Source organism: Pseudophryne corroboree, chromosome 1, assembly GCF_028390025.1.
Source record: "Pseudophryne corroboree isolate aPseCor3 chromosome 1, aPseCor3.hap2, whole genome shotgun sequence".
NCBI classification, from domain to species: Eukaryota; Metazoa; Chordata; class Amphibia; order Anura; family Myobatrachidae; genus Pseudophryne; species Pseudophryne corroboree.
In genome coordinates, this window is record NC_086444.1 from 1086069444 (window position 1) to 1086086853 (window position 17410).

The following is a 17410-nucleotide window of genomic DNA, read 5'->3' on the forward strand; positions in this document are numbered from 1 at the left end:
GGATCAGGTGGTGTGCACTGGCTCCTCCCCCTATGACCCTCCTCCAAGCCTCAGTTAGGATACTGTGCCCGGACGAGCGTACACAATAAGGAAGGATTTTGAATCCCGGGTAAGACTCATACCAGCCACACCAATCACACTGTACAACCTGTGATCTGAACCCAGTTAACAGTATGATAACAGCGGAGCCTCTGAAAAGATGGCTCACAACAATAATAACCCGATTTTTGTAACTATGTACAAGTATTGCAGATAATCCGCACTTGGGATGGGCGCCCAGCATCCACTACGGACTCCGAGAAATAGAATTATCGGTAAGTAAATTCTTATTTTCTCTATCGTCCTAGTGGATGCTGGGGTTCCTGAAAGGACCATGGGGATAATACCAAAGCTCCCAAACGGGCGGGAGAGTGCGGATGACTCTGCAGCACCGAATGAGAGAACTCCAGGTCCTCCTTAGCCAGGGTATCAAATTTGTAGGATTTTACCAACGTGTTTGCCCCTGACTAAATAGCCGCTCGGCAAAGTTGTAAAGCCGAGACCCCTCGGGCAGCCGCCCAAGATAAGCCCACCTTCCTTGTGGAATGGGCATTTACATATTTTGGCTGTGGCAGGCCTGCCACAGAATGTGCAAGCTGAATTGTATTACACATCCAACTAGCAATAGTCTGCTTAGAAGCAAGAGCACCCAGTTTGTTGGGTGCATACAGGATAACAGCAAGTCAGTTTTCCTGACTCCAGCCGTCCTGGAACCTATATTTACAGGGCCCTGACAACATCTAGCAACCTGGAGTCCTCCAAGTCCCTAGTAGGCGCAAGGCACCAAAATAAGCTGGTTCAGGTGAAACACTGACACCACCTTAGGGAGAGAACTGGGGACGAGTCCGCAGCTCTGCCCTGTCCAAATGGACAACCAGATATGGGCTTTTTTGAGAAAAAAACCACCAATTTGACACTCGCCTGGTCCAGGCCAGGGCCAAGAGCATGGTCACTTTTCATGTGAGATGCTTCAAATCCACAGATTTGACTGGTTTTAAACCAATGTGATTTGAGGAATCCCAGAACTACGTTGAGATCCCACAGTGCCACTGGAGGCACAAAAGGGGGTTGTATATGCAATACTCCCTTGACAAACTTCTGGACTTCAGGAACTGAAGCCACTTCTTTCTGGAAGAAAATCGACAGGGCCGAAATTTGAACCTTAATGGACCCCAATTTGAGGCCCATAGACACTCCTGTTTGCAGGAAATGCAGGAATCGACCGAGTTGAAAATTCTTCGTGGGGCCTTTCTGGCCTCACACCACGCAACATATTTTTGCCACATGTGGTGATAATGTTGTGCGGTCACCTCCTTTCTGGCTTTGACCAGGGTAGGAATGACCTCTTCCGGAATGCCTTTTTCCCTTAGGATCCGGCGTTCCACCGCCATGCCGTCAAACGCAGCTGCGGTAAGTCTTGGAACAGACATGGTACTTGCTGAAACAAGTCCCTTCTTAGCGGCAGAGGCCATAAGTCCTCTGTGAGCATCTCTTGAAGTTCCGGGTACCAAGTCCTTCTTGGCCAATCCGGAGCCATGAGTATAGTTCTTACTCCTCTACGTCTTATAAGTCTCAGTATCTTAGGTATGAGAAGCAGAGGATGGAACACATACACCGACTGGTACATCCATGGTGTTACCAGAACGTCCACAGCTATTGCCTGAGGGTCTCTTAACCTGGCGCAATACCTGTCCCGTTTTTTGTTCAGACGGGACGCCATCATGTCCACCTTTGGTATTTCCCAACGGTTTACAATCATGTGGAAAACTTCCCGATGAAGTTTCCACTCTGCCGGGTGGAGGTCGTGCCTGCTGAGGAAGTCTGCTTCCCAGTTTCCATTCCCGGAATGAAACACTGCTGACAGTGCTATCACATGATTTTCCGCCCAGCGAAAAGTCCTTGCAGTTTTTGCCATTGCCCTCCTGCTTCTTGTGCCGCCCTGTCTATTTACGTGGGCGACTGCCGTGGTGTTTTTCCCACTGGATCAATACCGGCTGACCTTGAAGCAGAGGTCTTGCTAAGCTTAGAGTATTATAAATTTACCCTTAGCTCCAGTATATTTATGTGGAGAAAAGTCTCCAGACTTGATCACACTCCCTGGAAATTTTTTCCTTGTGTGACTGCTCCCCAGCCTCTCGGGCTGGCCTCCGTGGTCACCAGCATCCAATCCTGAATGCCGAATCTGCGGCCCTCTAGAAGATGAGCACTCTGTAACCACCACAGGAGAGACACCCTTGTCCTTGGATATAGGGTTATCCGCTGATGCATCTGAAGATGCGATCCGGTCCATTTGTCCAGCAGATCCCACTGAAAAATTCTTGCGTGAAATCTGCCGAATGGAATTGCTTCGTAGGAAGTCACCATCTTTACCAGGACCCTTGTGCAATGATGCACTGATTTTAGGAGGTTCCTGACTAGCTCGGATAACTCCCTGGCTTTCTCTTCCGGGAGAAACACCTTTTTCTGGACTGTGTCCAGAATCATCCCTAGGCACAGCAGACTTGTCGTCGGGATCAGCTGCGATTTTGGAATATTTAGAATCCACCCGTGCTGTTGTAGCAGTATCCGAGATAGTGCTACTCCGACCTCCAACTGTTCCCTGGACTTTGCCCTTATCAGGAGATCGTCCAAGTAAGGGATAATTAAGACGCCTTTTCTTCGAAGAAGAATCATCATTTCGGCCATTACCTTGGTAAAGACCCGGGGTGCCGTGGACAATCCAAACGGCAGCGTCTGAAACTGATAGTGACAGTTCTGTACCACGAACCTGAGGTACCCTTAGTGAGAAGGGCAAATTTTGGACATGGAGGTAAGCATCCCTGATGTCTCGGGACACTATATAGTCCCCTTCTTCCTGGTTCGTTATCACTGCTCTGAGTGACTCCATCTTGATTTGAACCTTTGTAAGTGTTCAAATTTTTTTAGATTTAGAATAGGTCTCACCTAGCCTTCTGGCTTCAGTACCACAATATAATGTGGAATAATACCCCTTTTCTTGTTGTAGGAGGGGTAATTTGATTATCACCTGCTGGGAATACAGCTTGTGAATTGTTTCCCATACTGCCTCCTTGTCGGAGGGAGACCTTGGTAAACCAGACTTCAGGAGCCTGCGAAGGGGAAACGTCTCGACATTCCAATCTGTACCCCTGGGATACTACATGTAGGATCCAGGGGTCCTGTACGGTCCCAGCGTCATGCTGAGAGCTTGGCAGAAGCGGTGGAACGCTTCTGTTCCTGGGAATGGGCTGCCTGCTGCAGTCTTCTTCCCTTTCCTCTATCCCTGGGCAGATATGACTCTTATAGGGACGAAAGGACTGAGGCTGAAAAGACGGTGTCTTTTTCTGCAGAGATGTGACTTAGGGTAAAAACGGTGGATTTTCCAGCAGTTGCCGTGGCCACCAGGTCCGATGGACCGACCCCAAATAACTCCTCTTCCTTTATACGGCAATACACCTTTGTGCCGTTTCTATAGTCAATAAAATACTGTCCCTGTCAAGGGTATCAATATTTTTAGTCAGGGAATCCGACCAAGCCACCCCAGCTCTGCACATCCAGGCTGAGGCGATCGCTGGTCGCAGTATAACACCAGTATGTGTGTATATACTTTTTATGATATTTTCCAGCCTCCTGTCAGCTGGCTCCTTGAGGACGGCCCTATCTATAGACGGTACCGCCACTTGTTTTGATAAGCGTGTGAGCGCCTTATCCACCCTAAGGGGTGTTTCCCAACGCGCCCTAACTTCTGGCGGGAAAGGGTATACCGCCCATAATTTTCTATCGGGGGGAACCCACGCATCATCACACACTTCATTTAATTTATCTGATTCAGGAAAAACTACGGTAGTTTTTTCACATCCCACATAATACCCTCTTTTGTGGTACTTGTAGTATCAGAAATATGTAACACCTCCTTCATTGCCCTTAACGTGTGGCCCTAATAAGGAATACGTTTGTTTATTCACCGTCGACACTGGATTCAGTGTCCGTGTCTGTGTCTGTGTCGACCGACTAAAGTAAACGGGCGTTTTAAAACCCCTGACGGTGTTTCTGAGACGTCTGGACCGGTACTAATTGTTTGTCGGCCGTCTCATGTCGTCAACCGACCTTGCAGCGTGTTGACATTATCACGTAATTCCCTAAATAAGCCATCCATTCCGGTGTCGACTCCCTAGAGAGTGACATCACCATTACAGGCAATTGCTCCGCCTCCTCACCAACATCGTCCTCATACATGTCGACACACACGTACCGACACACAGCACACACACAGGGAATGCTCTGATAGAGGACAGGACCCACTAGCCCTTTGGAGAGACAGAGGGAGAGTTTGCCAGCACACACCAAAAACGCTATAATTATATAGGGACAACCTTATATAAGTGTTTTCCCTTATAGCATCTTTTATATATTTCTAACGCCAAATTAGTGCCCCCCCTCTCTGTTTTAACCCTGTTTCTGTAGTGCAGTGCAGGGGAGAGCCTGGGAGCCTTCCCTCCAGCCTTTCTGTGAGGGAAAATGGCGCTGTGTGCTGAGGAGATAGGCCCCGCCCCTTTTTCGGCGGGCTCGTCTCCCGCTCTTTAATGGATTCTGGCAGGGGTTAAATATCTCCATATAGCCCCCGGAGGCTATATGTGAGGTATTTTTAGCCAAAAAAGGTTTTCATTTGCCTCCCAGGGCGCCCCCCTCCCAGCGCCCTGCACCCTCAGTGACTGCCGTGTGAAGTGTGCTGAGAGGAAATGGCGCACAGCTTCAGTGCTGTGCGCTACCTTAAGAAGACTGAGGAGTCTTCTGCCGCCGATTCTGGACCTCTTCTCGTTTCAGCATCTGCAAGGGGGCCGGCGGCGAGGCTCCGGTGACCATCCAGGCTGTACCTGTGATCGTCCCTCTGGAGCTAATGTCCAGTAGCCAAAGAAGCCAATCCATCCTGCACGCAGGTGAGTTCACTTCTTCTCCCCTAAGTCCCTCGTTGCAGTGATCCTGTTGCCAGCAGGACTCACTGTAAAATAAAAAACCTAAGCTAAACTTTTCTAAGCAGCTCTTTAGGAGAGCCACCTAGATTGCACCCTTCTCGGCCGGGCACAAAAATCTAACTGAGGCTTGGAGGAGGGTCATAGGGGGAGGAGCCAGTGCACACCACCTGATCCTAAAGCTTTACTTTTTGTGCCCTGTCTCCTGCGGAGCCGCTATTCCCCATGGTCCTTTCAGGAACCCCAGCATCCACTAGGACGATAGAGAAATTATATATATATATATATATAAATACATACATATACACACACATATGTGTATAGTATATAGTATAGTACAATAAATAATTTATCATTTATTTTTTATTATATTTATATTCTTTATTTCTATTTGCTGGTAAAGAGTCCAGGAGAGCAAAAGAATATAAATGTGTATATGATAACTGTTTATTTAGTATACAATGGTTAATATGCACAAATAGGTTGGGAACACGGACTTGATATACATAGCCCTGCATGGTGTGTTACTGTTCCAGGTGTCTACACAGCATCTGGGATGTCACATGATGGTGTGTTGCTGGAGACATCTGTATAGCAAATCGCTCCTTGTTTGCTTGTTATATACGAGCATGTAATAGGCAGATTTAAGTAGTTAGTGTTGCCCATGCTTATGATGATACATGCTAAGTCTGTTCTAAATGTGATCCCTATCCTGTATGTTTGTTTTATTAGCAGAATGTATCTTGCACTTGCAGTTACGTCTCCAATGTCATCTGGTGAACGTGAGCGCAAGTAAACTAAGAATGAAACGCTATCTATGATAATAATTTCATACCTAATGAGCTAGGCTGAGTGTTAGTCAGAGTACAGCATACTCAGTAGCTACAAGATGGGTCCACGGTTATCTTGACTAGTTTTCTGCGCCTAGGCACAACATGATTTATTAGCATAAACCCTTCATCTATTGTTCTCAGTTGCAATACAATACAGAGAACAATACAGCAGGAGATAGTCATTACAGCAGGGGATTAAGTCCGACTGGTCAGTCTCAGTTAATCTTATTAAAGGCAATACAAAATTGGGTTAAGGATGCCGCACAGGACTAGGTGATGTTAAATGAATAAATAATTTGTATGTGTTTCCAAGAAAACCGACAGACCGGAAAAACTTCCGGAATTTATCACCATCTACCGTTGAACAAGAAGAGTTCTTTTATAGGTAGAAAAAAGGGTGATTATCGATGGTGCTCCCATGGGTCTATTACATAGGTAATAAAGAGAGGAGAGAAAGAAAAAGTGACCCTTGTTGGGAGCACTCACTCTTGGAAACAATTGTAATTGAGATTATGCATAATGAGGTAGATATTAAAACGTAACCTTTAATTATTTTTAAATAAAATAAAAGTACACACAAAATTGCTGTTTAAAAATATGACTGAACAAAGTGAAACATTGGTTTGGAATTCCGACTGTGAATATATAGGTGAAAACATATATATAAGGCAAAGGCGTTAGATTATGGCAAAACCAAAAATTGCCCTCCAGGTATTAATTTTTAAGGGTTAGTGCAATAGCCAGAGTATTGCCGTCAAGAAAAACCTACAACACCAGGTATTCCTTAGTGGTCAACCACCTAAGTACTGACCAGGCCCAACACCGTATTGCTTCCAAGATCGGACGAGATTGGGCATGTACGGTGTGGTATGGTAGTAGATTCAGGTTTGATGAGGCAAGAACCTGCAGCTGGTATGCGGCTGTTGAGTGTACCATAAACCTGGTTATTGGGATGGGCAAATGATCTCTAAAAATAGAGATATGTGTTTGACCATCATTGCACCAAATTGTATTCCCAATGTGTAGGTATACGGAGGTTTAAATCATATGGTCAGTCGGTTTTGCCAAATAGAGCCGTCTTGTATGTTGCTTTTTTTGTGCTGTGCAACATCATTAAAATTTTTCACGTGTGATAGGGCAAGAATGGACCCTTGTTATACTGATGACATGCCAACAAGATTAATGCAAATTGAATCACAATTATGTTTCTAATATGTAATGTGATTAAAGCTGAAACTATAATGATCAAGATAAATCCACCATCCTCCCCCTCCACCTTCACAGAAAGTATAGGGCTGGAAATGGAAATGCACTAGGAAACATATTTGTCAGCTGAGCAGACAGATTAGCAGAAGTGGATAGATAGATAGGAAATATATTTTCCAGAGACAAAATCTCTGTTATCCACATTAAGGCTAACTAAATCATTAGAGCCTGAAATACCACATGCTGTCTTTATCACAATCTTGTCGAGCTGTTGTACTTTCAGTAAGGAAACAAATGGTCATGTATACACTGTGTGTCCACAATAAGAAAATCAATAAGAAAATCAGAATTGTGACATGCCAAATATAATTTGTGCTAAAATAGCAAGTGTGTATACCTTGATTCTATGCCTGTATTTGAGACCTGTATAAAGAAACAGTGCTATCTATACAGGGATGAGGGAGTGACGACACCTGTACTGTAATTGCTACAGCTGTAGAGAATAACAGATTGTTACTAATTATAATGTGTCAGCCACAAATGACACAAAAAGTGTCAAAGAATTGTACTATGTGTTGATGGCACTTAGAAAGCAGAAAAGCGTATCATATACAATGAATAATGCCTTAAATAAGTGGCATAAATTTGCCGAAAAAAGAGACCAATGCACATGCTGTTAAATTACATCTGTGCGCGGCTGGAGAGCGGGAGACGGGAAATATGCAGGATATACAAAAATATACTTATAGCCGCCTGGCGTCTGTGTCCTGCTTGCTGAATGCCGCTGACAGCTCGGCTATACGAGCTGTGTGTCTCTGCGGCTCGCCTGGTCTCCTCTCCTGCCGGTCTGCTGGTCACGTGAGCGCGCTCACCGTGACCACGTCCATCACCCCCAACGTACGTTTCACAGTTAGCTTGTTCACGGGTAGTGTGAACACTAGGTGTGCAGACCCGGTTTAAATCTGCTAAAGTGATTGCTAATTGCCTGCACCTATTAGTAATGATAGGGTCTGGCTGCGTGCGGTGAGCTGCACAGTAAAAACTGAGGGAATGTCCTACACATGTTAGAGCAAATATAGGTAATTAGTGAATAGATGACCTGCATTAACCTATGAAAAGTGTCATTGGAGATAAGTTGAAAACCTGTCTTCATATGATATTATTTGGGTTTTATTTTTTGTACGCATTATATAGTATAAAAATAATAATATATTGTATCTATAGGTGAATTTCACCTATAGGTGATAGAATAGGAAAAAAGGAATTAAATGATAGATTGGAAAAATTGTATGTGAAGGTAAGTAAAAAACAGTGTGACCTGTGCTAATTAGTGGTGCTTGGATATTAAGTTAGGGTGTTATGATAGGAGTGAATATGTGTGTGAACTGTAAAAGAGAAACAGGGGAGGGAAATGATTAGCAAAAATTAGTGTTGAGTAGTGAGATGACTGCGATGAGGTATGGTGGGGGCATGCTGTGAAAGGTGATGAAGATAGATGCTGATAGTGTGTGGGAGGGAGGGGGATATTGAATGCCCTGGAGAAAAATAGTGAAAGATATGTGCAGAGTGCACAAAGGAAATCAGATGTGAATTGCATGTATGAAGAAATGGTGAATAGTGATATGCTGCTAGTAAGTAGGTGAAAGATGTATATATAGGAAGAGGGGGGAAAAAATGACGTTAGACATAATAGTCCCTGCTTGGATAATTCATAACAAAATATTAGCTTATTTATAGTGATGATATGATCAAATTGGAAGGAAAGCGCTAAAATTAATGGTTTCATTAAGTCCTTGAGGGTGTAGTGAGTCCAATCTAAAAGTCCACTCACACTCCTTTCGTAGCAGAGTATTGGTCCAATCTCCTCCTCGTATACCAAGTTTGACTTGCTCTAGTCCACAAACTCTGAGTTCATTCCACCGACCTGCATGGTTGGAAACAAAATGTCGTGCCACAGAGGTGATTTGCTTCATTTTTTGTAAGTCTTTAGTCGCATTGCGAATGGATCCAACGTGTTCCAAAATTCTTTGCTTGAAAGCTCTGGTCGTCATGCCCACATATCTTTGTCCACAAGTGCACACTATACAGTAAACCACTCCTTCTGTTGAGCAGTTAATAAAATGTCTGAGTTTAATATCTTTACCATAGCGGTCCTGGATATGATCAGTCTTAAGGATGTATTGACATGCTCTACAGTGACCACATGGATGTGTGCCAATCGTTGGTTGTGATTTCCCTTGTGTTTTTTGGAAATGGCTGGACACCAATCTGTCTTTCAAATTTCTCGACCTCCGCCAGCTCATGGATACTTGTGGTCCAAGTTTTTGAGATAAGGTGGGATCCAAATGGAGGATTCCCCAATGTTTTTGGATAGCTTGTTTTACCTGACGCCACTCTCGACAGAAACCCCCTACAAATCTGATGGTATTGTCCTCTTGTTTCTTTTGTTTCTTTTCAAAGATTAAGTGCTCTCTCTGGATAGTCTGAATGTTTCTGCTGGCTTTCTTAATAGAAGTATTGCTGTATCCTCTCTCCCGTAGTCTCTTCGAGAGGTCTTTGCTTTGATCCGCAAAGTCCTGATCGTTGGAGCAGTTCCTTCTTAAACGTAGATATTCCCCCTTAGGAATGTTCATAATTGTTGGAGGAAAATGGGAACTGGTTTGATGTAACAGAGTGTTTGAAGATGTCTCCTTCCTATGCAGTTTTGTTGAGAGCATTTTGCTTTCATCTCTATAAATAAGCACATCCAGAAATGGGAGTTCTTCCTGACTGATATGATGGGTAAGTCGAATATTGAGATTATTGTTGTTGAGATGTTCAATGAAAAGGAGAAGCATCTGTACGTCACCTTCCCATATCATCAAAATATCATCGATGTACCTTACCCACATGATGATATTGGATGTAAAGACATCATTGCTGTCAGTGAACACAAATTCGCGTTCCCACCATCCTAAGAAAATATTAGCGTACGTGGGGGCACATGCTGCCCCCATAGCTGTGCCCCTGGTCTGTAAAAAGAATCTGTTGTTGAAAGTGAAGAGATTATGACTGAGTATAAATTGGAGTAAGTCAGCAAGGAACACGTGGAATTTCTCCATGCCTTCCATATTCATGAAATAGTTGACAGCTTCAAGTCCTTTATCATGGTCAATTGAGGTGTATAGTGCCTCAACGTCCAAAGAGACTAAATATTGGTTTGTTTCCAATTTGACATCATGAATCTTGCGAAGAACGTCTGTGGTGTCTTGGACAAAGGAAGGGAGACCCAAAACGTGGTGTCGTAGATGTAAATCGACAAAGATACTGGCTTTTTCAGTTAAAGATCCTATCCCCGATACGATCGGTCTTCCTGGTGGTTGCCTCATGTTCTTATGTATCTTGGGGAGCATGTAAAATGTAGGGATACTGGGATGTGTTGTCTGGAGATACTGATATTCTGAAGATGTTATAGTCCCTTCCACATGTGCATCGGTAAGAATCCGGTTGTATAGCGTCTTGTAATTTTCCATAGGGTTCAGTAATACTCTTTGATAGCACGTTTGGTCTTCCAGCTGTCGATATGCTTCCTGTATATATTGTTCTCGGGGCCATAGCACCACGTTTCCCCCTTTGTCTGATGGCTTAATAATAACGTCCTGCCATGATTCAATCTCTCTTAGAGCATTTAATTCTTTCCTGGATAGATTGGAATTATACAAACTTCTGGTATTCCGAAGGTGTATATGGTCAAATTCTTGAGATACTAATTTGGTAAATATCTGTATCTCAGGGCTCGTCTGCTCTGTTGGAAAAAATGTAGACCTTTTCTTGCAGATGACCCTCTTGCTGACTTCCCACTGGGGGTCTATAGTTGGTGTTGATTCTGATTCCAAGGATTGTAGGGCCTCCAGTGCCTCCAATTCGAGTCCTGACAGGTCTGATGTATTCATGTTGTCACCTGTTTCTGTCTGGTAAGATTGAGTACAGTCGGTTTTGGAGGTAATTATTTTATTATGAAATTTCGTGAGAAGTAACTTTCTACTAAATAGTTTTAAATCTTTTTCCCATTTAAATCTGTTAAACTTTTCGGTTGGAGAATAGGAGAGGCCTTTGCTCAGAACTTGGATTTGATCGTGATCTAAAATGTGTGCTGAAAGGTTGATGATCTTGAGTTGTGAAGAAGTGTCGGTTGGTATTGGGAAATCTGGAGTTACCTTCTGCGTGAATTCCGTACTGGTTGTCTCCTCGGTGGTAATTGATCCCACTGTTGTTGACGACCTCTTCCTCCTCTTGCGCCCCCTCCTTGTCTTTCGTTTACTGGGTGCCTTGATCCCCTTCCCCTGGGGGGATCCCCTAAAAAATGTTGTTGATGATATTGGGTGGAGCTGTTACCCTCACTTCTAAAGTTCGTGGTTAACGATGCGTTGGGGGTATATTCCGGAATGTCTTCAGCTCCAGATGTTTCTATGTCTGATGAGGAGTAATGTTCAAGGTTTCTAGGGGGTCGTGGTTGCCAAGAGGGCTTGTTCCACTTGAATATTTTGCCCGATACAAAATCCTTCTTGTCTCTGGCAAATTTATTTCTTTTCCTATCAATTATAGTTTGTTCATATGTTAGAAGGTCTTGTTTGTTTTTCTCGAAACAGCGTTGAAATTGTATATCCTTCTCCCAGGGCTCCAATTTCTTACTTAGTTCGTCCAGATCACGTTCACAGCCTTCAAGTATGAGGTGGTTGTGTTTGATCAAAATGCACATGAGTTCCATGGAACACTTAAGGAGACTGTTATCCCAATCAGTTTTGAGGTTTTCACTGGCTAGGTTGAAAGTGGGAAAGACTCTTGGCCTAAGGCCACGTGGTACAATTTTGTTCTTTAAATAATTCTCTAGTGTAGTGAGGTCCCAACTGGTTCTTATTTGCTTATGCAGCAGTTGTTTGAGTTGTACAAAATCAGATTCCCAGTTAGTGTGTGGTTCTGTATCCACTATGTTGCTTGGAAAAATCTCATCTAAATTTTCTCTATTTCTGTGTTTATAGGACAGTTCCTGCTTTAAATTGAAGCTCATGTTAATTGTGTATGGGGCTGTGCCCGTTTGTGTACAAAAGACTGTGGTTACTGAAAAAGTATTTTTTGTTACATCAAATATTCCGTGCTGGTATTCCTAAGAAAACTATTTCTAGTTAGGTACAATATGCAATACAAAATTGGGTTAAGGATGCCGCACAGGACTAGGTGATGTTAAATGAATAAATAATTTGTATGTGTTTCCAAGAAAACCGACAGACCGGAAAAACTTCCGGAATTTATCACCATCTACCGTTGAACAAGAAGAGTTCTTTTATAGGTAGAAAAAAGGGTGATTATCGATGGTGCTCCCATGGGTCTATTACATAGGTAATAAAGAGAGGAGAGAAAGAAAAAGTGACCCTTGTTGGGAGCACTCACTCTTGGAAACAATTGTAATTGAGATTATGCATAATGAGGTAGATATTAAAACGTAACCTTTAATTATTTTTAAATAAAATAAAAGTACACACAAAATTGCTGTTTAAAAATATGACTGAACAAAGTGAAACATTGGTTTGGAATTCCGACTGTGAATATATAGGTGAAAACATATATATAAGGCAAAGGCGTTAGATTATGGCAAAACCAAAAATTGCCCTCCAGGTATTAATTTTTAAGGGTTAGTGCAATAGCCAGAGTATTGCCGTCAAGAAAAACCTACAACACCAGGTATTCCTTAGTGGTCAACCACCTAAGTACTGACCAGGCCCAACACCGTATTGCTTCCAAGATCGGACGAGATTGGGCATGTACGGTGTGGTATGGTAGTAGATTCAGGTTTGATGAGGCAAGAACCTGCAGCTGGTATGCGGCTGTTGAGTGTACCATAAACCTGGTTATTGGGATGGGCAAATGATCTCTAAAAATAGAGATATGTGTTTGACCATCATTGCACCAAATTGTATTCCCAATGTGTAGGTATACGGAGGTTTAAATCATATGGTCAGTCGGTTTTGCCAAATAGAGCCGTCTTGTATGTTGCTTTTTTTGTGCTGTGCAACATCATTAAAATTTTTCACGTGTGATAGGGCAAGAATGGACCCTTGTTATACTGATGACATGCCAACAAGATTAATGCAAATTGAATCACAATTATGTTTCTAATATGTAATGTGATTAAAGCTGAAACTATAATGATCAAGATAAATCCACCATCCTCCCCCTCCACCTTCACAGAAAGTATAGGGCTGGAAATGGAAATGCACTAGGAAACATATTTGTCAGCTGAGCAGACAGATTAGATTAGAGAGAGCACTTAATCTTTGAAAAGAAACAAAAGAAACAAGAGGACAATACCATCAGATTTGTAGGGGGTTTCTGTCGAGAGTGGCGTCAGGTAAAACAAGCTATCCAAAAACATTGGGGAATCCTCCATTTGGATCCCACCTTATCTCAAAAACTTGGACCACAAGTATCCATGAGCTGGCGGAGGTCGAGAAATTTGAAAGACAGATTGGTGTCCAGCCATTTCCAAAAAACACAAGGGAAATCACAACCAACGATTGGCACACATCCATGTGGTCACTGTAGAGCATGTCAATACATCCTTAAGACTGATCATATCCAGGACCGCTATGGTAAAGATATTAAACTCAGACATTTTATTAACTGCTCAACAGAAGGAGTGGTTTACTGTATAGTGTGCACTTGTGGACAAAGATATGTGGGCATGACGACCAGAGCTTTCAAGCAAAGAATTTTGGAACACGTTGGATCCATTCGCAATGCGACTAAAGACTTACAAAAAATGAAGCAAATCACCTCTGTGGCACGACATTTTGTTTCCAACCATGCAGGTCGGTGGAATGAACTCAGAGTTTGTGGACTAGAGCAAGTCAAACTTGGTATACGAGGAGGAGATTGGACCAATACTCTGCTACGAAAGGAGTGTGAGTGGACTTTTAGATTGGACTCACTACACCCTCAAGGACTTAATGAAACCATTAATTTTAGCGCTTTCCTTCCAATTTGATCATATCATCACTATAAATAAGCTAATATTTTGTTATGAATTATCCAAGCAGGGACTATTATGTCTAACGTCATTTTTTCCCCCCTCTTCCTATATATACATCTTTCACCTACTTACTAGCAGCATATCACTATTCACCATTTCTTCATACATGCAATTCACATCTGATTTCCTTTGTGCACTCTGCACATATCTTTCACTATTTTTCTCCAGGGCATTCAATATCCCCCTCCCTCCCACACACTATCAGCATCTATCTTCATCACCTTTCACAGCATGCCCCCACCATACCTCATCGCAGTCATCTCACTACTCAACACTAATTTTTGCTAATCATTTCCCTCCCCTGTTTCTCTTTTACAGTTCACACACATATTCACTCCTATCATAACACCCTAACTTAATATCCAAGCACCACTAATTAGCACAGGTCACACTGTTTTTTACTTACCTTCACATACAATTTTTCCAATCTATCATTTAATTCCTTTTTTCCTATTCTATCACCTATAGGTGAAATTCACCTATAGATACAATATATTATTATTTTTATACTATATAATGCGTACAAAAAATAAAACCCAAATAATATCATATGAAGACAGGTTTTCAACTTATCTCCAATGACACTTTTCATAGGTTAATGCAGGTCATCTATTCACTAATTACCTATATTTGCTCTAACATGTGTAGGACATTCCCTCAGTTTTTACTGTGCAGCTCACCGCACGCAGCCAGACCCTATCATTACTAATAGGTGCAGGCAATTAGCAATCACTTTAGCAGATTTAAACCGGGTCTGCACACCTAGTGTTCACACTACCCGTGAACAAGCTAACTGTGAAACGTACGTTGGGGGTGATGGACGTGGTCACGGTGAGCGCGCTCACGTGACCAGCAGACCGGCAGGAGAGGAGACCAGGCGAGCCGCAGAGACACACAGCTCGTATAGCCGAGCTGTCAGCGGCATTCAGCAAGCAGGACACAGACGCCAGGCGGCTATAAGTATATTTTTGTATATCCTGCATATTTCCCGTCTCCCGCTCTCCAGCCGCGCACAGATGTAATTTAACAGCATGTGCATTGGTCTCTTTTTTCGGCAAATTTATGCCACTTATTTAAGGCATTATTCATTGTATATGATACGCTTTTCTGCTTTCTAAGTGCCATCAACACATAGTACAATTCTTTGACACTTTTTGTGTCATTTGTGGCTGACACATTATAATTAGTAACAATCTGTTATTCTCTACAGCTGTAGCAATTACAGTACAGGTGTCGTCACTCCCTCATCCCTGTATAGATAGCACTGTTTCTTTATACAGGTCTCAAATACAGGCATAGAATCAAGGTATACACACTTGCTATTTTAGCACAAATTATATTTGGCATGTCACAATTCTGATTTTCTTATTGATTTTCTTATTGTGGACACACAGTGTATACATGACCATTTGTTTCCTTACTGAAAGTACAACAGCTCGACAAGATTGTGATAAAGACAGCATGTGGTATTTCAGGCTCTAATGATTTAGTTAGCCTTAATGTGGATAACAGAGATTTTGTCTCTGGAAAATATATTTCCTATCTATCTATCCACTTCTGCTAATCTGTCTGCTCAGCTGACAAATATGTTTCCTAGTGCATTTCCATTTCCAGCCCTATACTTTCTGTGAAGGTGGAGGGGGAGGATGGTGGATTTATCTTGATCATTATAGTTTCAGCTTTAATCACATTACATATTAGAAACATAATTGTGATTCAATTTGCATTAATCTTGTTGGCATGTCATCAGTATAACAAGGGTCCATTCTTGCCCTATCACACGTGAAAAATTTTAATGATGTTGCACAGCACAATCTTATTAAAGGTCAAGATAAATGTGGACCCATCTGTATGCTGATGGTGCTTCTTCGTTACTTCTACCACTGAACATCCCTATAACTCGACATTGTCCATTCAATTCACATCTCTACCACCCATTCCCATTTCCTCTCCCAACAAAACTAGCTTTGCCGTCATCCAGATATTCAGAGATTGTATGGTAACATTTTAAACCATAACTGTCTTATTCATTTGGGAATATTGATTATTGGGAACATTAAAAGTTGAACATAAATCACTTAGATATTGTGTTACGACCATTTAAACCCAACTACATTCTTAACACCTTATGGGGAAACCAGATGCCTAAGCCAGGCTGTTAATGCTTAATTAATTAGATTAATTCCATTTAATCTTGTTTCCAGAAGAGGGATGATATTATTACCTACAGTGAACTACAAGATTAATTTGTTGATAACGCATATGGATATGTAGTAAGATGAGAGATAAGGCAATAATTAAATAGACAACAATAGAACACTTGTAACAATTAAGCAACTAGAGAAAATTTCAGCTATATAACTTCATTGAGAAAGGGTCATTCTTGAAATATCTCTTAGAGAGTCACGCTGTACACTGTTTCTAAATTACAGAACTTCAGGATAAATCTGATGCAAAGCTGATTTATTACTGACGGTGATACAGGTTTGTCAGGTGTGTCGGTATATTTGCCTGTATGGCGAGCACACTTTTTTCAGAATAAGCACTATGCACCTTCCATAAAGCTGACAGTAGATCGGATCTCAGTGGTATATTTTAGCCCTGATGCAGTTGCAGATCAGTTAAGTGCCGGGTTTATGTCACATGAGAGCTGACTGACACATTCTATAGAATCTGCATGCGGCATACACAGAGCAAACTGTATCAGCCATAGCTTGCTAAGCCAGTATCCTGTATGGTAATTATAGTTTTTGACCCAAGTCTCTTTATAGATCAGACAATCTGGCCGTGACTAAAGAACTCTGGGCCTAACTCAACTCCAGACACAGCAGTTATGGAACTTGCAGAGACCATGGAGGCTCCTGCCGCCGGGCACCAAGCCCTGAAGGGGCTCCACCATCTTCAGCATGTTCAGCAGCATTTGTGTGCATTTGCTGATACCTGACAGCAGCTCGGCAGTGGTGCACCTGCTGCTGCTGCAGCATTGGTCGGCACTAGCCCGGGAGCCCTGCTTACACCTGCAATATCCAGCCATCAGGTGGCTTCACTGCAAGCAGTGGTTGTCTGCCTGTCACCTGAGTGTTTGAGACCCCTGTTGAGTCCCAGTCAGCTGCTATGGGTCAGTCCTGTCCTGATCGGGGAATGGAGCTCCACTCACTTTTCAGCAACCAGCCGACACCATCTTTTTTTCTTTTCTTTTTTAAATGATGAATTTTTATTGAGAAAAAATAAGCAGTTACAGAGATGTCATACTGGGTCAAGCCAATGACAAAAGCAAATCAGAGTGAACAGTGACATTG

At 42.5% G+C, this 17410-nt stretch overlaps 1 protein-coding gene and 2 pseudogenes across 5 annotated transcripts in view; all 3 read right to left on the minus strand.

Moving 5' to 3' along the window:
- The window catches only part of LDB2 (LIM domain binding 2), a 540533-nt gene that overhangs the window by 253978 nt on the left and 269145 nt on the right, over positions 1–17410 (minus strand). The gene's annotated exons all lie outside the window — the stretch shown is intronic.
- On the minus strand, positions 6602–6720 carry LOC134935987 (5S ribosomal RNA; annotated as a pseudogene).
- Positions 12749–12867, minus strand: LOC134935991 (5S ribosomal RNA; annotated as a pseudogene).